Genomic DNA, 23,132 nt, shown 5'->3' with positions numbered 1-23,132 from the left:
AGCTGGTCTGCCTCTTCTCTAATTCTCACAGTCCTTTTATGATTGTTTTACATATAATATCCAGGGATTTTAGTTGCACTTAGCAAGAAAAGTAGAGACAGGTATCCAAAATATTCGGGTCATGAACATTTGGAGCTTACAGATATGATTACAGATAGAGTTCAGTGGCGTGGAGTGCTTTCCTGTCTTTTACAGGCTTATTTGCCACAGCTGATTTCTAAGCAGTTCGTGCTTTGAAGAAGTCCACACCCGACAAGTCATTTCTTCCCATCGTTTTCCTACCTGCCTCTGACATATGTGCAGAATGACATTATTTTCTAAAAGCATGCTGCAGGAGATGAAGACTGCCTCCCCCAGCCTCAAGTCCAACAGAGAATCATATTTCTGAAGTGGAAGAGAAGAATACGTTATTGGAAAAATTATTTGCACTTGCAGGTAGAGAGTATTGCACCATAAAGAATGAAGCACAGGTAACTCGAATTCAATTGCTGCGTGTCTGGAATGGAAGAGTGGAAACTTATATTTGGGAGGAGAAAAAGACTGAATTCTTTTTAAAAATTATAGTTTGCAAACTCATAAGATCTATCTAGGGTTAAAAAAATCCTTAGGGCACTGAAGTTTTATTCCCTTGTGATAGTTTTCCCCATAATAGTTGGTAATATATGAAATATAAGTTTCTCATGATTCGAATACAGGAATCACAAGCTAAAGAAAAGCCAGTAATAGTTTGCCATTTGACAACAGTGGATTAAAAATAATAGACTTGAATTCTTTTAGGCTCATCCCGTATTTCACATGTCCCCTGTTGTCTATACCCCTGCCTTTCACATATTTTGTTACCAACCTGAACTTTACAAAGCACATGAGATACTTACCTTTGTGCTCAAGTCAATCCCGAGCTTGGAGAGTAGACAGACAGGTTCCAACTCTAGTCTGGCCATTACTACCTATGTGAGACCAGGTAAGTTATCAGTCTAAGCTCCTTACCTATACACTGAGGGAAATAATATCACCTGCCTTAGCGATAGTTCTTATGCAGACATATTGCAATATCGATGCATAAGTGCTTACCATCATAATCATTACTGTAGTGAGATATCACAACAGACAGGGCAGAATATTAGACTGTGCACAGTGTCAGAAGTTCTGATGTTTGATAGCAGCTCCCCACATGTCCTGTCCATGGAGGTCCCTTGCTGAATATAAATGACAACCAGCTTGTTCCATGTGCACTCATTCATGCTGCATGGAATCCTGCCTCACTTTCCTGAGTGAAGTGGGTGGTGGTCTTACCTTCTTAGTCAGCTCACAAGTACTTCCTGGGCATCCACTTCTATACACAGGCTCTGGCTCCTGGTTGTTACACAGTGAACCAGACCATGAGCTGGCTCTTCGGGTTTTTTCCCTTTGCTTTCTTGGGTCAGGTGAAGTTTTCAGGTGGGAGGAACTTCAGGGATGCAGGTGGAAGGGGAAATACAGCTGCGAGGAATAAGACCTGAGCTGAAAGCTATTTAATACATGGAAAACGGTCTGATTGATTTAGGGTAGTAGATTACACCAGGACAGAGAGAGAGGAGGGAGATGAAATATACCTGGATCTGTAAGTCAGACACTGAAGGACATTGTGCAACAGTGGATGGACCGCACCCATGGTGGGGGGGGGGTGGTGTGTGTCAAGTCTGTCCTCTGGTGCTGAGCCCGTCAATTAAAACCCAAACTGATCCTGTACCTGAGAATCCATGAAGAAGTGACTGTTATCTAAAGATGATTTTCCCTTATTCCATGTTTGTTTTGAAGTGATTTTTCATTTACTCTCAAATTATACCTGTAAATACTGTTTACATTTGCTTTATGTTAAAGATTTTGTGCAATTATAGCAGTAATTAAAAGGAATTACAATAATCATCCCTGTTTTCATAAGATTTCTATGTGAGAGAGACAAATTATTTTATCTTCACCATGGACCTGGGGTGAGTTTCTTTGTAAATAATGTGCCAAGGGTAAGAATAAACTGCTATGTAGCTAAATTAAAAATTTAATAACAAATAAATGACATTATTGTCAAATATTATAAAAGGGAAACTAAAACCTTCATTATTTCCATGATAAACCATGTCATTTGGGGAATACCTCCATGTTAGGTGAACATATCTTACAGCTGAAATTTTTCATATGGCAAATTACTACCTGAATACTTATTTAGAGAATGGTCTCTCGTTTCACTCTAGTTTGAAAGGTGTTGTCTTTAAAGCCATCATGTTTCTCACCCATACACACTGCCCACCTGTTTCCACCAAAGTGCTGTACTTCATCAGCCACAGGCCATTGTAGTAAGGAAGTCACGTGCAGTGTTCTCTCCACACTGCTCACTTTGCTATGGCACCTACCAAGGACTTTATTTTTTATTTCCTCCTCCTCCTTCCTCCTCCACGCCCTCCTCCTCCATGTTCTACTATAAAGTTTATATTTATCTAAGCAATTTAATTTTTATGGTTAAAATAATAAGATAATACTGAAAGACTTAAAGGAAAAATACAGGCCAGGCATGGTGGTTCATGCCTGTAATCCCAGCACTTTGGAAGTACGAGGCAGGTGAATCACTTGAGCTCAGGAGTTCAAGATGAACCTGGCCAACGTGGTGAAACCCTGTCTCTACTAAAATTACAAAATTTGGCCAAGTGTGCTGGCGTGCACCTGTAAACCTAGCTACTGAGGAGGCTGAGGCATAAGAATCGCTTGAACCTAGGAGGTGGATTGCAGTGATCTGAGATTGCACCACTGCACTTCAGCCTGAGTGACAGAGTGAGACTCTGTCTCCAAGGGGAAAAAAAAAAAAAAAATCTCCCTCCATCCTGCCTGAACCTGGGTCACTTTCCATTTCCATTCTTTAAGGAATTTCTTCTCTTATTTCCGTGATGTTCCTAGTAATACCCTTATATGAACACTTGATTATTCATTCTCAGCTACATTGATGCCCCTCCTTGAAACATTAGACTTTCCCTCTCTTACACTCTACGCTTCCTCCCCTTGTGTTCCCCCCGCCCCCCTCCCAAAGCAATCCTGAACCAAGATTTGGTCAGATACACATTCCCTGCTTACAGTGTTACAGTCATATAATTACTGAACTTTGCAGAATGTCCCAGTGTGACCTGCTTACCTTTTGGGGAGGAGGTCGCATAGATTATGTTTGTCCAGAAGGCAATTAACTCCCTTTGAAAGAAAATAATGTCTGACATCCAAGTACTGTAGTGTTTTTTTGGCAGCTTGGATGGAAGCACACAGCCCTCTCCATGGGTTGGATGGCTTTAACCAGCCTCCATGGCCACAGCCCCTGATCTCGCGCTCCCTCCCATTCCCACAGGGCTGCCTGCCACGGCAGCCCACCTGAACCCCTCACTGTCATCCTGCAAGACCCTCCTGCTCTTTCTGGGTGGACTCCCTGGTTTCCTGGACCAGGTCTTCCCAGTCTCGGTCATTCTGCTTCCTTCCTTTGGTGGAGAATATTCTCCAGGACTCTTCTGAGGAATGTTGCATGGACGGTAACTTTGTGAATGGGTAGAAAATAATTTCCCCCGAGAGCTGTGCAAACATTGATCCGCTGCTTGTGGGTGAGTTCTGGGCCATCTTTCCTTAGGTCAGTCTGATTGTGAGCTGCTTCTGGTTCCAGCCACCTTCATCCTCAGCCACAACCAGAAAGGGCTTCTCCCTTTTATTCTGGAATTTCGAATGGTAGTGTTTCTGATTTTCTCTTCATTATGCCAAGGGCTAGGCAAGTCTTAACTATATGTGAAGTGAAGTCGTTTGATTGTTCAGATTGTTTCCTAATTCTTTTATGTTACTACTTTTCTCTTTTATAAGGCTTCTCTTTTTGGTTTTATATTGGGTTTTGGGAAATCCCTTCAAATTTACCTTCTAACTACTGATTTTTTTTTTTTTTAATTTCTGAAGGATCTTTCTAATACTTAGGATGTTTCTTTTTTACAGCATCCTCCCATTATTTCAATGACCCAGTAACTTTTTTTTCCTCTTTCGGAGGATCTTAACCATAGTTTCTGGAAGTATTCTTCTGGTCTCACGTTGCTTCCATTTGTTCTGGAGTACATCATTCATGATACTGCGTTTCCCCACTGGCCTCTCATTAATAAGTACATATGAAACACTCATGGCTGGTTGGAAGTTCTCTGTGGGCCTCATATTAGGATGAAGACTGGGATTTCAGACAGGTACTGCTTGTTAGGATTTCCAGGTCTTTTTACTTTGGCTTGTTAATTTCTGCAGATGGAAGATTTTTTTTTCTATTAATTTGTTGCCTGGGAAGTTGCAAACCTACAGACAAAATGCTGGGAGCCTATCAAGGAAAGGGGCTGGTGCACCCACCTGTTGTCTCTGTATGTCACTGGATCCAGGGTCTCTCTGAGTCCGCCTCCAGTCACCAGCTCTGTGGCTTGGGAATCTTGAGTTCTAACCCTTTCTTCTGTTTTGGACCCATTGTATGTAACTACTTAGAGATACATGGAACCACCAACTCCTGTGGTGCTTCAGAGTTTCCCCTGTCAAAACCTGTGGTGGTCTGAGATGTTACCTTACTTGAAAGCTAGTAAGTTGGCCTGCCATAGTGTCATGGGTTCTGGAAGAAGACAAGAGATGCCTAGGTCAGAGACAAAGGGCATTGTTACACAGCAGGCATTGTGAGCTTCATGTTTGCCTCCGTTCTCCTTGCCCCCCAAGTTCTATGGGGGCAGTGTGAAACAGTCAACAGTTTGTGCCACAGCAGAGGAACCCTGAACTTAGGAAACCTCCATCTTTTATAATGTCTGTTTCATTTTTTAATGATGCTTTTTAATGAAGAAAAGCTCTTAAAGAAGTTCAATTTGCATGCCAATGTTTTTTCTTTTATGTTTAGTGTTTTTGATGTCCTATTTACAAGATATTTGCTTATTTAAAAGTCATATACATTTGTATTTGCTTTTTTCTTAAAATTTGAATATGGTAGCATTTTGAGTATATTAGCATTCACATTTTGGTCTATAATTCACTTCAAATTAATTTTTACTTGTGGTATGAGGTAAGAGTCAGGATTCGTGTTTTTCTCTTTGTATTGATATCTAGTTACTACAGGAACATGTATTAGAAAAATTAGTTTAAAGCATGTGCAGAATCTTAAAGACCAGGAGGGTGATACTGTAGTTAATATATCACTGCTTCTATAAACTAAAGGATGTGAAACCTAATGCAGCTGCCATTATTGTGTGCTACCAAATGACAGGCTCCTCAAGGGAAACAAAGATAAAAGATATCCTCCTTATCTTTAAGGAACTTAAAAATATATGCATAGAGATAAACTTTACCCATACACTGTAATGTTATTTGTAAAAGTGAAGGGAAAAGTTATGCAGTAAAACTGATTACATGATTCTCTAAGACTGTTTACAGCTTATTAGTACTGAAGTTGTCCCATCTGACCCAAAATATCTGGGGATGCTTAGGAAAAATTAAGGATATAGGAAGAATTGTGTATTATGACATATTGAGGAATTTCCTGGGAGAGAGCCCAACCCAAGGAAAGCTGTGCCCAGGAAAGATGAACTTGATTCATTAGCAAAGCTTTGGTCCACGGAGTTAGGGAGCATTCTGAGTGTCGCATTTGGTACTCTGTTCTTTCCTTGGGTGCCTGAGAAGGAGGTGGTAAGGGGAAAGCTAAAGTTATTTCACTGAAATCATGGTAAGGTATTGGTGTGGTAAAGCAGCCATACTTTTGGCCTTCTTACATACGGGTCTGTACAAAAGGATAAAGTGAATGTCTCCTCCCCGTGTCACTGGCCACTGGGCAGCTTTGGTCCTCGTGGGCTTCATGGAATGGTAGTGGCACCTTTTCGACGTGGTAGGCAGGTGCCAGATTGGATGCGGTACCTGGCGGTAATGGATATCAGTGGTATCCAGTGGAGAAACACGCCAAATGGAAAAGGCAGTGCCTAGCGTTTTCTGGAGTAGGAATAGAGAAAATGGGCATCGCACGGTGACTGCTCAGAGACTGGACTGGGCTTGCTCCTTAGCATGTGGGACGCATCCTCTGATGCCGAGATACAGCTGATGAGCTGAAGAAACATTGGCAGGAGGTGTGAGGGTTCTGCATTCACAGTTGGGATAAGGGACCAGCAGAAAAGTAGCTTGCACACATGAGGGTAGGGCAACATCATTGTTTTTAGAATTTAAAACATTGACATCCTCCTCCTTATTTGATCTTAGTAACAACCCCAGGGACTGCAGCTGTTTTCTAAAACGAAGAGCTCCACGTGATTACATGGAGGTTATGAGATTCACCTGTAATCTTAGTAGGTGACCCAGCTCTGGAGCCTGGGCTGGTGGCCATCACTTTCGCTCTATTCTTCTTGCCCTCGCCAGTCTCAGTGTCCCATGTGGCTGCTCCCCCCATTACCTCTCAGCTCCCCGGATCCACCTGCCTACCAAGCCCCGTCCCAGACGAGCTCTACTGAAACACACCTCTCACCACGTCTCATTTCTGCTCAGTGTCCTCAGAGATTCCTGCTGCCCTCTAAATTAAATCCAGGCTGGGCACCGTGGCTCATGCCTGTAGTTCCAACACTTTGGAAAACCAAGGAGGGAGGATTTCTTGAGGGCAGGACTTGAGTTCAGCCTGGGCAGCTTAGCCTCAGCCTCCCAGTAGCTAGGACTGCAGGCGCATATCACTCTGCCCAGCTAATTTTCCTGTTTTTTGTATAGACGGGCCTTGCTCTGCTGCCCTGGCTCCAGAGTGGGGTCACCTACTAAGATTGTAGGCAAATCTCATAACCTCCGTGTGATCACGTGGAGCATTTCGTTTTAGAAAACGGCTGCCATCTCTTGGGCTGTTACTAGGATCAAATAGTTAATAAGAGGCCGAGACCAGAAGATCGGTTGAACCCAGGAGTTTGAGGTTACAGTGAGCCTGGGATTGTACCACTGCACCCCAGTGAGACCCCATCTCATAAATACGTAAGTCAGTGCTTCTCAGCATGGTGGCCATATCCACACACCATTTTTTAATCTCTGACTCTCTCTTATTCTCCAGCCAAACTGAGTGATTTCAATTTTCCAAACCTCTTGAGCGTCCCCAAAACTTTTGTGAACTTACCTCTCCTAATGCAAGCATCACTCTCTACCATGCGTGAGTGGGCTTGCTTGTCTTAACCATTCCACGAAGTGAACGGTTCTGTGTGGCAGGGAACGCGCAGGTCTTCTGGGCACTTCTCCCCTGCAGGGGCTGGGAGGGCCTGTGAGGGGGGCCGCTGTCGCTCAGCTGCACTTAGGAGCGGACCAATTCAGTTACGGGGGGATGGAAAGAAGGAAATGTCAGAGGGACCCATGTCCACGTCCACAGGCAAATTTTGTTGGCATTACACAGAATAAATTAGAATGCTTTACACATAAACATTCCAAAATTATTTTCCCACTTTTACTTTGAAAATGTTCAAATGTAAAGAAAAGCTGAAAGAATAGTATAATAGACACCTATTTACCCTTTACCTAGATTCACTGATTGTTATCCTTTACCACATTTACTGTCTCTCCACACACACACACACAGACACACACACACACACACACAGCTTCTCTGTTGCTAATTCTTTGAAAGTAAGTTGCGGACATTACATGTCAGCCCTGAATATATCACATGTACCACCTAAGAATGAAAACATTCCCCTGCATCCTCATGATACAGTAAATCAAAGTTGTCATTTAGTATCGAATCCACAGTCCAAAAATACTGCCACCCCTAATATTACTATTAATTGGTATTAGCACATTGGTGTTAGTATTAGCACACAGGACAAATACTGCTACTGGGTTCTCAGTTGCAGCTGAAAGATCTTTCATAGCTGTGTTGGTTTGATCCAGGAATCAAAGCTTCACCCTTGACATTTTTACTTGTTGTGTCTCTTCAGGCTCTTTTGATCTAGATGGGCGCCCTCCTATTCAATTTGATGTATTTGTCATGGCATTTACTTTCCTGAAGATTCCCAGGCAGTGATCTGTTAGACGGGTAAAATGTCCGGCATTCTGCAATGTCTCATTCCTCTATCATGATGAGGTTTACGTGGAACCTTTTGTGGCAGTAATATCACATTGGTGAAATCATTTTAAACATTAAGTATCAAGTATTGCACTGACCACCGTTTTGAAAGGGGGTCTTTGCGTCGTAATCTGTACACATTCGTTAGTTCTTTACAAACTAGGGAAGTGATGTTAACACAGGTGGGCTTTCTCTCAGTGGAAAGTGATGTGTCTCGTGTCAAGCGACGTTGCTTCATCAGGTGTTTAGAAAGGCAGGTCCAAAAGCAGATCAGTAATCAATCTTGGATAAGAACTTTTTTCAAACCATTCATATGCGTCTTCTCCAAGACATCTAGGATGGCAAAAGTGCTTCTAAATATTTTTACTGGCGACACTTGAAAAAATATAGAATTTAGAATTTGACATACCAAAAACTGATGGTTCTTGAGATCAACCATTCAGGGCTATTTAGTTGCTTCTCCTAGATAATTTTCTTTCCTTTTTGCCTGATGTGAGGCAGGTGGAGTAGGGCTTCATGCCAGAATACCTTGTGACAGGTATTAGACAGCAGTGCTGGGGAGGTCACCTAACCCAGCATTCCAACTCCGCCCAGCCGCTAGTCCCCACCAAGCGCATGACACAGCCTCTGTGTCAGAGCGTCTTTGACCATTGAAATGCTGGAAAATTCTGTGTGAAAGTGTCTTGACTCTTTCACTGGTCAGTCCAGGTTCTAATTCTTGTCATGCTTTGTCCACCTTAAAACCTTCAAATATCTGAAGATTGTTCTTACATTCTCCAAAGATGTTCTTCTCCAGTGTCAGCATCCTGAGCTCCTTCTGCCTTTCCTCCTCAATCTCCCAAGTGCATGCTTTCTGCTTACTTTCTCCTTAACATGTGTGCTCTAGCATTCTGTCTCCCCTCTCTTCCTTTCTCTCTACAGTTCTTTCCTCACACGTTTATTTAAGTCTGCCATGCACACGTCATGCCTGTGAAAACCGAGACAAACTGCTGGTCCTTAGGGAGCTCACCAGTCAGTGAGGGGAGGATCAGGCCAGCAGAGGATGCTAATGACAGCGAGATGGCACCTGTCTGGGGCACCTGTCACACCTGTCGCAAAGGAGGAGGTGGTCGCTAGCCCTAGAGGAAGAAAAGGCAACCTCAGTATTGGAGGAGTGGCTGTTTTCTAGGGAGGGGTGGGCATGGCATAAGTCCAAGGAGGGGGAGATAGAAGAAGACATGCAAAACTACAAAGCTGGGGAGAGCAAGATACCAGAGAGGGGGATGGGGTGGGACGCAGCGAACCAGCACAGTGAGCCTTCTGAGCCTTTCTCGGTGGCTCTGACTACGTCTTTAGGCAATGCGAAGCTTGCAGAATGAGATTCACATTAGAGAGTAGTAACAGGGACAGACACACCTTTTATTTTAGAAGGAAATTGGATGGAAAATGCACCCATATCCGTCTCCATATGAGACAGTGAACTTTCTCAGCTAATGTTCACTTACAACAGAGGGGGAAAAGTACAAAAAGAAGTGTATTCTTCTTTTCTTTGAACAGTTTTTCTTATAGTATCTCAGCTGATTGCAAATAGAATATCACCATTAATTCCATTTTATTATTGATTTGCTCTTTTGAAAAATCAATTTAAGAAATGCCCTAGTGTGGACAACACCTGTCTTCTTTTTGGGTTTTAGAGTGGTTTGTTATTTTGTAGGAAGAGTAAAGGTGTTTCTGTCTCCTTCTTCCTGGTTTGAGGACTCTTCAGGGGAGCCTCTAGGGTAATAAAGGTCTTGCAGGGAGGCCCCTGCCTGCGCCCCTGGCTTGGCCCATACATGAAGGCCCTGTGTGGAATAATGCCTTTCAGCCCCCATGACTCACAGCCCACCCCTTACACCAACAGGCACCAGCCACACCTGTGATGTTGCAGCTTCCTGCAAGGAACTGGGATTGGAGTGGCAAAGCAAACAGCTCCTGCTGTTTCCTGGGGAATGAAGACACTCCACTTATTATTACAAATAGATTATGCAAATAAAATCACAATGTTACCCAGTGCAGCAAAGAAATCCATTATACTGCAGGGTGCATGTCTCAACGCAAAGAAAAAGCACTGAGTTCCTTAGCACATATTTTAAAGAGATGATAGGATGTCTCTTCTGGCCTGAAAACCCACTCCCTTGTCACCTCCGGGGACTTCATGTTGCAACAAGACTGTTGAAAACCGAAGAGAAACAGAGCCTTATTCTCCCTGGGTTTAACTCTCTTGCTCTGTGTGACCTGCATTAATTTTGCTCAGCTCTTCTGAGTAAATACTTCTTCAGCGATCAGCCCCTCTCTCCAGGCCGTCTCACGTAGAGCAGGGGCTGTCTTCTCATGGCTGTGTCCCCAGCTCCTGCACACCCAAAGCTTAGTCTCTGTGCTTCGTGCCTGTTGGCTGGGTGAATGGCTGAAGGGATGACTGCAGATAGCCCATGCCCGAGGTCCCGTGGGCCTCGTCTGTCATGGGCCCCCTGATTCTTTTCCTCTCTTTCCTCATCTGCTAAAGTAAGAAGTACATTTGTCTTTTGTCCTTTAGAGCACTTGGCCATTTGAAAAGTGCTTTCTCTCCCTGGACTTATCTGACTATAGCTCCCGTGAGAAAGGCAGGGTGGACATTGTCATCCCATGTAGAGAAAGAGCACCCGAGATGCAAAAACCAAAATTAAAACCAAGACATCCTGGCTGGGCTCAGCTTAGCCGTGCTCACTGTCTGCTTCAGCACTGCCCACATATGGTGGGTGGCTCAGAGTGAGGCTATTGTCCTTAGTTAACAGAGGCTAAAACTCATCAGATTTTTTAAATAACATAAATCCTTCCACCTACTACTAGTTGGAGTTCAAAAATGAGAACCCTCTCAAGGGTGCCCACCTGGAGTGCTCCAGAGGAAAGACAAAGCGGAAGAAACGGCTGCTCCTCCTCCGATGTCCTCACTCCAGCTTGACCTCCCAGCTGTGCAGGCCTCCCCTCCGTCCTCAAGCCTGGTGAGGTGTGCACTGGGAGAAAAGCTTCCACCTGGAAAGAAAGTGACTCCCTCCGACTGCACTGCTTCGGCTGCCAGGGTCTGTAGGGAAGGAGCGGCTGCACCCCATGGCAGCGCTCACGGTGGTGCGATCAGGGCGATCCCTGGTACTGTTAACCCTGCACAGTGTGCAGGAGCACAGGCCCTGGCACCTGGGACTGCAGAAGAGGCTCCCTCGCAGTCAGATGCCCACTAGGAGAGCAGGAGCGATGGAGGGACCCGGCCCGACCCTCACTCTGACACCAGCTGTGTAGCCATAGGAAGGTGACTCAGGGGACTATGGGGAAAGCAGCACTTGGTCATAAAGCTGTTGTGAGTGATCTCTGAGAGCCTTTCTAAAGAAGCTCAGTTAAAAAAAAAAAAAAAAGGAAAACAGACATCTCCCAATACATGGCTCGATGTCCAAAACCGCTTGCTGTCACGGGGGAGCAGCTGGAGTTGAGAATGTGCTCATGCGGTGTGAGCCTTTGAAGGCTGCAGCTCTCGTTTCCTCAGGTGGAAGCTGTCACTCAGTCAATCATGCCGAAACTCTCATTCAATACCTAAGTTCCCTCCACCACTCCCCAGCAGGTCTGAACACACTCTGTGATTAGGCAAGTCCCCCTGTGAAAGGCACAAAGTTCAGTTGTTTAGGTAAGAAGTTTCCCCTTGTTTTTTCTTAGGACCCCTGTATAGTCTGAATGTTTGTGACACCTCCCCCAAGAAAGTTCACGCCATAAAGCCTATCAACAGAATGAACTATCACCCCAGAATCAGCTCATCAACACAGTATCACCTAAGGTGGTATGGTAGGAGGTGGGAACTTTGGGAGGTGGTAGGTCCCGGGGGGAGCCTTCGTGAACGGGATTATTTCCCTCAAAAAGAAACTTCTAAAAGACACCTTACCCCTTCCACTGTGCGGGGACACAGCAAGAAGATGTGGTCTGTGAACCAGGAAGTGGGCACTCACCAGACACCAAATCTGCTGATAGCTTGATCTTGGGCTTTGCAGCCTTCAGAGTGATGAGAAATAAATTTCTGTTGTTTATAAGTCCCCCAGTCCATGTTATTCTGTCATAGCAGACTGCACGGACTAAGAAAACCATTCTAGCCAAGTTCTTGCAGAGGAATTAAGCCCAGGCCTGAGGAGAGAGCCGTGCAGCCATGACCTAATGTGTTTGGCAGTCAGGTCCTTCTTACCCTTTGTTAATGAGTCTATTAGAATAGATAACTGAGCACGCAATAGGCATGTGGGCCAAGTACTGTGCCAAGGGCTGGGAGTGCAATGGTGACAAATAGACATGGGCCCTTGTCATTGTGGAGCAAGACAAGGGCAGGGAAGAGCCACTAGTCTCATATTCACAGAAAACATACTTGTAGATATTGGTCAGTGCTATATACAGATGTCAAGAAATGCACAATGGGAGAATTTATCTGATAAGTAAAGGCAGAGTAGCCTTCCCTGGATAAGTGCTGGGTGTGTTGGAACCTGGAGGAGTATCAGGAGTTGAGCAAGTGAATTGTACTTGGGAGTGGAAGGGCGCTTCCTGGGGAGGGAGGAGGAATACCTTGCAAAGGTGCGAGACTGGGGAAGCTGGGCCCATTGGAGGAACTGATTGAAGACCAGTGAGTGAAAGGAGTTGAGGGACGAGAAGCATGTTGGTTGATGGGTCTGGAAAGGTAGGTTAGGGATAGATCATTTGGGCCTGGTGAGTGCCGAGGGCTATGGGAACCATCTGAGGGAAGGGCATGGTGATGCAATGTGATCAAAACTGTGCTGCCAACATTTCCCATGGAGGTCACACACGAGAGGAGCTGCAGCTGATGACCAGCAACAGCATATGCTCCCATCCCTGTGGGACAGCGCAGGCTTTTTAGATAGCCACCCTCTCGGCCACTCCATTTCGGCAGGTTCAGGCTGCCATAACAGAATACCATGGGCTGGGAGGCTTGGACAAAGGACATTTATTTCTCACGGTTCTTGAAAACTGGGAAAATCATACTTAAATTACTGAAAGACAAAGATCCAAAAGCAGCCAGAGTCCTGGGGAAGAAAGATGTTACACAGAGGAAAGGGAATGTTAGTGAAAATGCTTCTGCTATCATAGACACTGCAGACCAAAAACAATGGAAAAAAATATGCGAAGTACTGATGGAAGAGGAAGAGAGAGAGGAAAGAAATCTTACGAACAAAAATCCTATATCCGGGAAAATACCTTTTAAAAATAAAGGTCAGATCAAGCTATTTTATGATTAACAAGTGAGGGAGTTCATTTCTAGCAGAATTGCATTGCAAGAAACAGTCCAGCTTCTTCAGACTGAAGGACAGTTATACCTTGGATGGAAACTGGAGTCTACTGAAGCAGTGGAGAGCTCAGACAGATGCCGACGTGTGGGTAAATATGAAGCGCTTTCTCCATTCCTTCATTTCTTTAAAAGATGTTTGGCCATCTAAAGCAAAAATAGTTGAGTTTATAACATATATAGAAATGACATATGTGACAGCAATAGCCCGGAGGACAAGAGAGGGAAAATGAAAGTATACTGTTGTAAATCACGCAGACCATATAATGTACACACAAGGTATTCTTTTATAGTAGATACTGATAAACACATACACATGTATATTGATATATATATGTGTGTGTGTATATGTATATATACTATGAACCCTAGAGCCACCATTACAAACAACACTGTGAGGTAAAGCTTAAGAGTCAATAAGGGAGATGCAATAGAAACTCTAAAAGGCTCAGTTGATCCCAAGGAAAACAAGAGAAGAAGACAGAACAAAAAACAGATGGAACAAAGAAAAAAAGTAGCAGGAGGAAAGACAGAAACATATCAGTAATCACATCAAGTGTGAACAGACCAAAGGCCTCAGTTATATAAGTTCCGTCCATCGGTTTCCCAGTGGAGGTATCAGTGCTCTTGATTATTTTGAGAACATGACAGTGGAGGTATGTTCCATGAATCATGTGAATCATGTAAAGAATGTAACAAATAAGATGTGGGCAAGAAATATATGATCTCATTTTCATTTTCGTGGCACTTTTCCTTAGTTGTCCTGAGTGTTTAAAATGGAAAGGCTGATGTAAAAATGTGCCAATTACCAGTGTATTATTTATGCGTCCCCAAATAGATTTTGAATCTCTCATCTCAAGCAATTTTCAAATTGAAAATATATAATTACTACTTTCAAGTCTGTCCCTTCCAGATTGGGCTTTTAGCACTCGCTCTTAGCTGACTCAGACGATTCATCAGGTGACAGAAAAGCAGGGAGTGGGGCACTGTCTGGTGCTGGCTGAGGATGCTGGGGACGAGAGGAGAGGACCGGTGTCTCACAGCCATGATGCTCAGGTTCACTGCTCAGTAGGGGTTGGGGGTGGGGTGGGAGCCTGGGCATCAAATGTTTCTGCTAAAATATAGTCCATACACCTGGTAGGACTAATAAAACATCAGGCTTGTAGAATCCAGGCTTCTAGTTAAGAAATGAATTATAGCTTTGAATATCTGCATCAAATTTTTAATCATGGAATCCTTTCACTTTATTTCACCTTGTCTCTTAGTAGTAAATGAAAATTATGTTTTTCTTTCCCCTGGCCTACCAATGTGAAAGCTAGAAATAAAGGAACAGTGTTGTACATAGATGCTCTCATTCAGTCACTACAGCTGATGGAAATGCCCAAGACATATGCCCTGTTATCACTTTTCTCCCCAAAATGTGTGTATGTGTGTAATCTATCTATCTATCTATCTATCTATCTATCTATCTATCTATCTATCTATCTATCTATATCTATCTATATACACACATATATATATACACACACATATATACATAATATAATATATATGGAGAGAGAGAGATGCTATACCAACAATTAGGAAAATAATAGAAAGAAAAATATATTCCTTCTCCTGTCACCTGACACCATAGCTTTTGTCTGTTTCTGTCTGGTATGTGCCTATATTCTTAGAGATGTTACCTAGGTCTTAGGCCAACCAAGGTACATATGTGTGGTGCCTGCTTGAGCCAGGCGCTGCCTTTCTATGTGCAGTGAAGAACTATGAATAAGGGAGATTTTAGCTTCCAAGGTGTCTGTCTTACCTAATTTTCTATGACTATAATGGAATATGCAGACTGGGTAATTTATAAAGAAAAGCTGTTTATTTGGCTTTTGGATTTTGGAGGCTGGAAAGTCCAAGAGCATGGTGCTGGCATCTGGTGAGAGTCCTCATGAGATGGAAAGTGTCACATGCCAAATAAACATGCAAGACAGAAAAACAGGGCCAAACTTTAATCAGGAGCTCGCTCCTGTGATAATTGACCTGTTGATCATGGCATGAATCCATTTGCCTGATAACCTCTTAAAAGCTATGCCTCTTAATCCCATTACAATGGGAATTAAATTTCAACATGAGTTTTGACAGGACATTCAACCCATAGCAGTGCTCAAAGGAGAAGAGTATGTATGTGGAGCAACAATGTGATATGATGAGGCTTGGACAGTGTGGACAGGTGCATGGGAGGAAGTGTCATGGTAAGTGGAGCTTTGCACAGGATATGAAGGGGCTAGGACAGTGTGGGCGGGTGCATGGAAGGAAGTGTCATGAGAAGTGAAGCTTTGCACAGGTCCTTGGAGTAGCCCTTTTGAAATCTTGGAAGACTCCTTAGTTCTTAGCGTGCTTGTCACTTGGTGACTTTCTTGGCTCTAGAATTCCTCTGGGGATTGTCAGGACTGGACTCTACACTGATCCCGCCCCTGTCTCCCGCCACCACCCTTTCTTTCTCCCTTGGCTCTGAGTCTTTCACTTGACGTGTATGAATGGGATTGTTTATCCTCAAATTTGTGTACTGCACTTTTACAAATTAAACTCCCCTGCGACGCTCTGCTGCCCACTTCCACTGGCTGTTGGGCACTCAGAACATCATTACCTGGTCTCCTCTCTCCTCTAGCTGCAGGAAGAGACCTGGTCACCACCTCCTGCGGGGTCCAGGTAGTTCATAATACGGCCAGCATGCACTTGCAACCTTAGTCCACAGTGAGCCAGAAGTGGCCACTGAATCCCTTTTAGTCAAGTTAAATGTTACTGCAGACCCCGTTACCCAGGGCAGGTGCCTTCCTGCCCTTCCAGGTATCCACGGTTAGTCTTGGTATTCTCCACTTCTGAGAAGGGCCTCCACTCCATAGACAGCGTCATCGGCCAGGTCTGTGCACCTGGAAGGAGGGGGCTCATTCCTCTCGGGCCAACTGTGATCCGGGATTAATTAGTGGGTCTGAGAACAGCCACCCTGAGTGAACCACACAAATGAGGCCACCAGCAGCAATTTGTACCCTGCGTCATTTGGGTGGCCTGAATTCCACTCATTCATCTGTGAATGCACTTAAAGAAACACTCCTTCTTCCCGCAAACCTCACTCTGGGGTTGGGAGGGCTATACTTCGTCAAATGGTTAGGTTCATCTGCTGTGACAGTGCATCTTAACACTCCATTCTAAAAGTCTAGAATCATTTTCTAGCTCTAAAGTTGATCTGTCAGGGCTTCCTTCTTGTTGTATTTTACCTACCTAACATCTCAAAATGTTCTGGATGTGATCTACTTTATCGATGCAGAGAAATGGATGCGATTAGAGTCCCGTTAGCAGTACAGCAAAGAACTATTGCATCCGAACAGGGCTGCGGCACTGAGAGAGTAACTCAAACTTACATGCCCATTATACCTCCTCCTCGGTTAATTATTCTAAGCCATCTGGGTATGGGTTGATTAGTTTTATTGAGAAAGACAGATTCTGAATAGCATTCCTTGCTCCAAAATATTTTAAGAGTTTACTTTTCACCTGTACCTAATTATAAATATGTATATTTGGAGTACTTTTCCCTTACTCTAACACTTGTAAGAAAAATTCATTGGGAAACATTTAGACCAGACGTGGTACCTCATGTCTGTAATCCCAGTGCTTTGAGAGGTCAAAGCAGGAGGATCACTGGAAAAGAATTCAGGAGAAGCCTGAGCAACAGAGCAAGACACTATTGCTACAAAAAAATAAAAAAATTAAACATTAGTTTGGCATGGTGACTTGCACCTGTAGTACCAGCTCCTCAAGAGGCTGAGGCAGGAGCATCAACTGAATTAGAAGTTACAGTGATCTATGATCATGACTCTGCACTCCATCCTGGGCAGCAGAGTGAGACCCTGTCTCTGAAAATAAAAAAAGATGATAAAATGTTTAAACACCTACAACATCAAAGAAAACAGTATAATAAAACTCTGTTTACCCATCATCTGATTCAATAGCTATCAAGATTTTTTTGCACCTTTTGATATTTTTGATGGTGAAATATTTTAATGCAAACTCAGGCCTCTTATTATTTTGCTCCTACATACTTGAGAATTCATTGCTAAAAAATACAGACTTCAAAAAAAAAAAAAAAAAAAAAGAATGGCAATGTTATTATACTACCAACACAATTAGTAGTATTTTTCTGGCATCATGTCATACCCAGCCCATATCCAAAAACGACTGTGTGGTTGCTTTGTTTAAATTAGTATCAGACTGTCCAGTGCATTTGGTGATACCCACATGTCTTTTGAGGCATGTCCTTGATTCTCAAGCATTGATTTGTTCAAAAGATTTGTCTGCTTGCTTTCTCATGGTGTCATTTAACTTGTTCTATTCCCCACATTTTCTGCATTTCGTATGTTGTAACTCATCACAGGCCATTTCTTCGTCTTTTAATAGCTAGAATCCTTGGTACAAAGCAGCTTTCCCTCATCAGTTAGAACTATTTGGTTCCCCCAGAAAGCCTGTTGTACAGGAAAGGGAGGATAAATGCTGAAATCTCTCCCTTTAATTGCTAATTTGTTGAGTGGGTAGTGCCCTAGTTATCTCCAGTGTGGACCAGTAACTGCCTCTCTTTCTCTTACACCTTGTTGACTCTCATTATAAACTTGTAGGTCCTTATGTGTTCAATGCGTTTTAATCAGATACCATCATTACTCTATGTGATTCTCAGATTGTCCTATCTTTGGCTAACGGAAGCCCCTGCAAGTTGGCTCTCATGACTTTTGACCTCTCCTTAGTGGTCCTTAGGCATCACACGGTGTCCTAGCATTTCTGTACATTTCTTTACCAAACCCTAGAGTAGGTTGATCCTGTAAGGGGCTCTGCCCCTCTCAGTGGGGAATGGCATTTAGAAAACACCATCTGGCACCTTGGGCGTCACCATGTGGGCACTGGGCATTGCTATTAGGTCGTCACAGTTTCTAGAACCTTCCATTGCTCAGAGCTAGGAAATACGTATTGTTTAAAACCAGTCAGGACCAAGGTTGGCCCCTAATTCTGTGTCTCTCGGTCTTCCATGGGGCCTTCTTCTGAGGATGATGGGCTTTGCTCTTGTGAGCTCTCCCTGGCATGTGCTTCCTGTGCACCCCTCCCACCTAGGGCACTGGCTGCCTCCCTTACCCCAGGGCTTCTGCCCTGCTCGAGGAAGGTTCTACCTCCACCTGCAATGTGGAGCCTGCAGGACTCCCCCAGCCTTGTCACCACATGCTGTCGTATTGCCCCTGGTTTGGGGGGTATGTGTTTGTGGACAGCCTGTGGGGTTCACGTGTCCCTTGCATCATCCATAGCCTTTACACTTTGGTGCTAACCCCTTGCCAGGCTCACTGAAGTAAGTGCTATGGCCACACTACCAGTATTTGCGGGATCAGGGGGTTTCCTGATACTTTTTTGTTTGTTTGTTTGTTTGTTTCTAAATATATCATCCATAGGTTTTTCATGTTATCCTGTTAATCTGTTTGGCTTGCAGTAAGAATCTGGGAAGATTCAGAAACACTGCAGCCACCCTGATTCCATTGCCCAGTAATAGTGTCTTTAACTAAAATCGTCTGATTAGACAAGAGCTAGACATGAGCCTCTCACGGGGACATTACTGGCATTCCCAATGGAGACGATAAAACAAAACAAATGGTAAATGGTAGGAAGCACGGCCAATGGGCCCACAGTGCTCCAGACATCCCTTGAGATTGCCCTGGAGAACAGACGCATGCATTCTTTCTCCTGCACAATGCATTCTGACTTTTGTGCTAATAATAATTTAGTTGTTGCTTTAAACATTCTAGTTCACCTGTAAGTGCTGGTTACAGTGAAGGAAAAGAGACATTGTTCTTTCCTCTGATCAGCCTGCAGAGCCTCCTCAGAGAGGCCTGGGCAGCAGGCCCAGGGCAAATTATGTACCAAAAAAGGCTTAGAGAGTCAAATCAGCTACTTTACTTTAAAAAGGCATAGGGCATCAAGTTGGGATTCTGGCCTATGTAACCAGTATGCTGGGGAAAAAAAAAAATAGAAAACAAGTCAAAAATGCATTCGGTAGCTCACATTTGCATGCTAATGAAAATTAAACCAGTTCCTTTTTTTAACTTTAAGAGACCATATAGCTTTTACTATGCTAATGTGTAATGTGACTTTCTCGAAGAGCTAGCCTTCAGCATTTCCCAAGCTAACTTAAACCCCTCATCCCTTTTTATGCCGTTATTTTAAGAGCTCCACCTCTTTCTAAATCCATGCTCCCAGGAAGCACTACTGCAGGATGAGTGCTGTGGGGTCTATTGTGCTTATTAGCACCAAAAACCTGAGTTCCATAAAAGTAATAGTATTTCTTTTCTAACCACTCATTTTCTAAACCGGTGTTTACTGAATAGCTTAGTGTTGTTCTAGGTTATGCCAAAGGATCTTAAGCTTAGGACTCTGCTTTCAAGGAGACACAAGTGTTAATGAATCATGATAATAAAACATGAGGAGTACTAGCAGTTATGGTGTATAAGGAACTGCAAGTGAAGGCATGAGTGATCTTGTGTTAAGAATAATTCAGTTGTCACTTTAAACATTTCTAGTGATTGACTCTGCCTTAGAAAGTCAGGAAGACTGCCCAGAAGAGGTGACCAGAAGGTCCAAGTTCCACAACTTGCATGAAGGTCCTGGGCTTTGTTACCCTTGCCCTAGCCAGGCATCATAGGACATAGGACAGTAGCATTGATAGAGGCTGGCATGGTGGCTTTTGAAGAAAGTGTCTAGAGTGGAAAAAGACTTAGGGCATGCCATAGGGTGGGAAGCAGGGAGCTGGGGATGGGCAGCCCAGCTATCTGGATTTACTATTGTGTGCTGGAAACAGAGCTTGGAAAATGCTAGAGATGAGATGCTGAACTCACTGAACCCAACAGGTTCTTGCTCACCTCATAGAAAACCCAATACACTGAGACAGCAGTGTTGCAATAGAGAGAGAGAGTGTTTAATTATTGCAAAGCTATTCAGTGGGAGAACAAGAGACATTTTTATCATCTTTCTCCCCGAGAACTCAGAGGCTAGGGTTTTTAAGGGTAACTTGATGTGCAGGGGGCTAGAGAATAGGTACTGCTGATTGGTTGGGGATGAAGTCACAGGAGTGGCAACGCTGTCTTCGTGTGCTGAGTCAGTTTCTTGGGCAGCAGGTCATAGGACTGGTTGAGTCAGATCCTTGGTATGAGTCACATGTCCAGGGGGGTCAGTTGGTTGCCAAAATGCAAAAGTCTGAGAAATATCTCAAAACCAGTCTCAGGTTTTACAATAGTGTTGTTATCTAAAGGAGCAATTGGGAAAGCTAAAAATCTTGTGGCCTCCAGCTCCATGACTCTTGAGTGGTAAGCAATTATAGAATAGCAAGCTAGGGGGCAGTGGCGGCGTATCGTCTTACTATGCCTGTTTTAGCAGGATTCAAGCCCCTCCCATAATCCTGACCTCGGCCTTTCGCTAGTCTTACAAAGGTGGTTTTAACCCCCAGAGGGGGTCAGTTTTGGGAATTATCAAAACTGGGTCAATTATCATTCTTGCTTCAAAGTTAAGTTATAAACTAAGTTCCTCTCATAGTTAGTTTGGCCTGTGCTCAGGAATGAACAAGGGCAGTTATCTTGTGAGGTTAGAAGCAAGATGGAGTTCACTGAGTTTGATTTCTCTTGCCTTATAATTTTTCCAAAGACAATTTCAACTGTTTAATTTTAAATAAGGTAGCAAAATAGCATCAGAGACTGTGTCAAAGAAAACCAGAGCTGGGCAGTAGTGAAAGCAATAAAACCAGATTTTATTTAGGACTATTGCAGTAAGGGAAGAGAAGCCTCAGAGTAGAACTGGGCTCAACTCTGGGCACAGCATGGGCACAGCATGGTCATGTAGGAATTTATAGCCAGTGAGCAGAGTGTTGGTCAGAGGATGGAAAAATGACTAAGAAGAAACATCAAGTGGAAGGGAGATCCTGCCCAAACCCACTTAACAGGACTCCTGCTGGAAGCAGGCCAGGGTGATAAGACATCCCTGGGGGACAGTGGGTGAGGAGCCCAGTCAGGTATTGAGGGAGGTCAGATACCCAGATGGAGGATTCTTGTTAATACTGGATTGCACAGGGATGTGCACAGGTGGGCCCTGTTGGAGAAAAGGTTCAGGAGCCTGACTAAAGTTTGGTCAAGAAGAGAATTTTTGTCAGCTGTATCTAGGTTACTAACTCTTGGACTAATGGAGTATTGTGTGGAAAGAGTTGGTGGTTTGGTTGTGTGAGTCACACCTACCTGGTTGTCTGACTAGTTTTTATAGTTCACTCGTTGTGGGGATACTCCCTAACAACTCTGATGTGCATGTTAATCTCTTGACAAAAACTCTGAAGGATGCTGGAAAGACTGGCTTCAACAAACCATGGAAAGCCGTGTTTGGCGTGTCACAGGTGCTCCACAAGTGATGAGTATTATTGACTCATTTAATACTCTTGGTAAATGGACTGTAGGGGCCAAGGCAGAGCTTTCTCTTTGGCTCTCTGAAGGTTTGCTGAAAAGTCGGTTCACAAAAGGAAGGTTAATAGGAGAAAAGACGTACACATTTATTTAACATGTAAACATGATAACCTTCAGACTGAAGACCCAGAGATATGGGGGAGCTTGTCTGTTTTTATAATTAGTGTCAACGAAATATGGACAGTTGTGTAGAAATATGATTAAACAAAAAGGGTGTGATCTAATGGTCATAGACTGAGTGGGAAAATACAGCAAGGCCTATCGGTCTAGATTCTTCTTGGGTTCTCTGAAAACATATTCCTCTTTTCTGGGTATGAGGCAGGCCTCTCTCTGGAATGGAGGTCTGTTGACCAATAGTCAAACAAGGTAGGGCAGATAATTTCTTTATGGCCAGGTTTTACACAGACAGGGCAGAGCTAAGGATAGGTACATAATACTTTTTAGGGTTTATGGCTGGCTTTGTAGGAAAACAGGTTCTGGTTTCTGTGACCTGCCTTGGGGAAGAGGGATTCTTATTTCTATGGCAACCTCAGAGGAGAATGGGACTGAGAAGAGGTCAGGAGAAGGTCAGAGAAAAACTTTTCTTTTGGGGGCCTTCATTTTGGGGTATTGTTTTCTATCCCCAACAAAATAAATAAACAAAGTCATGGAAGCTTACAAGTCAGAAATTATGAAAATTTCATCCTCTTCAGAAATTCAAAACAATGCCTGTATCAGAAATACTGCTAACTCCTATCATCAATGCACTGCTGTGATTTGCCATTTCAAACACGCCCCAGGTGGCAATCCACCTTCCCCTCAGGAGCAGCTGTAGCGATTTCCCACACGTGGCTGATGCACACTTTATCAATGTGTCCGTGAGAACAGCACACTGGCCACATTCAGAATAAGGCATGTTGTGCTCTTTGCATTTTGTTGATAATGATGCCCTCAGTTTTGTAATTGCTTGTTTACCTTGTTTGCGTAAAATCTTCCTCTGATTTTTGTGATAAAATTTTGCTGGCTTTATGCTTAGTCTGACTCTAAGAAATTTATCATTTTCTCCATTGGTAGAGTATGAAACTTTAAGCAAGAACTACCCAAGTGAGCAGTTTCCAGTTTAAAATTGTTCAAAATTCACTCATTTCCAGACTACAAAGACACACAGAACCCTCGAGTTCTGTTGTCCTGCCAGAGGTCCATTCATCTTGTATCTTCAGAAGTTTTGTTTGATTCTCTATTTGTTGCCATC

The 23,132-nt window shown here is 43.6% G+C and overlaps 1 protein-coding gene and 1 long non-coding RNA gene across 8 annotated transcripts in view; one reads left to right on the top strand and one right to left on the bottom strand.

Moving 5' to 3' along the window:
- Positions 1-4,779, bottom strand: part of LOC126958099 (uncharacterized) — a 39,482-nt gene extending 34,703 nt beyond the window's left edge. For 2 of the 6 annotated variants that reach the window (XR_007727092.1, XR_007727091.1), the window contains exons 1-2: positions 4,378-4,779; positions 1,294-1,479 (exon numbers count right to left, since the gene is read on the bottom strand). This is a non-coding gene — a long non-coding RNA (uncharacterized LOC126958099). Of the gene's footprint in view, positions 1-414; positions 497-875; positions 948-1,064; positions 1,480-1,592; positions 1,730-4,377 lie in introns of those variants that run through there. The other 4 variants (XR_007727093.1, XR_007727094.1, XR_007727090.1 and 1 more) reach the window with 4 other exon arrangements.
- GABRG3 (gamma-aminobutyric acid type A receptor subunit gamma3) overlaps positions 1-23,132 on the top strand; it is a 570,535-nt gene that overhangs the window by 192,614 nt on the left and 354,789 nt on the right. The window lies entirely within an intron of this gene.

This window comes from Macaca thibetana, chromosome 7, assembly GCF_024542745.1.
Source record: "Macaca thibetana thibetana isolate TM-01 chromosome 7, ASM2454274v1, whole genome shotgun sequence".
Taxonomy (NCBI): domain Eukaryota; kingdom Metazoa; phylum Chordata; class Mammalia; order Primates; family Cercopithecidae; genus Macaca; species Macaca thibetana.
Note: the sequence above shows the minus strand (reverse complement) of the source record. Positions and strands in the feature narration are given on the sequence as shown.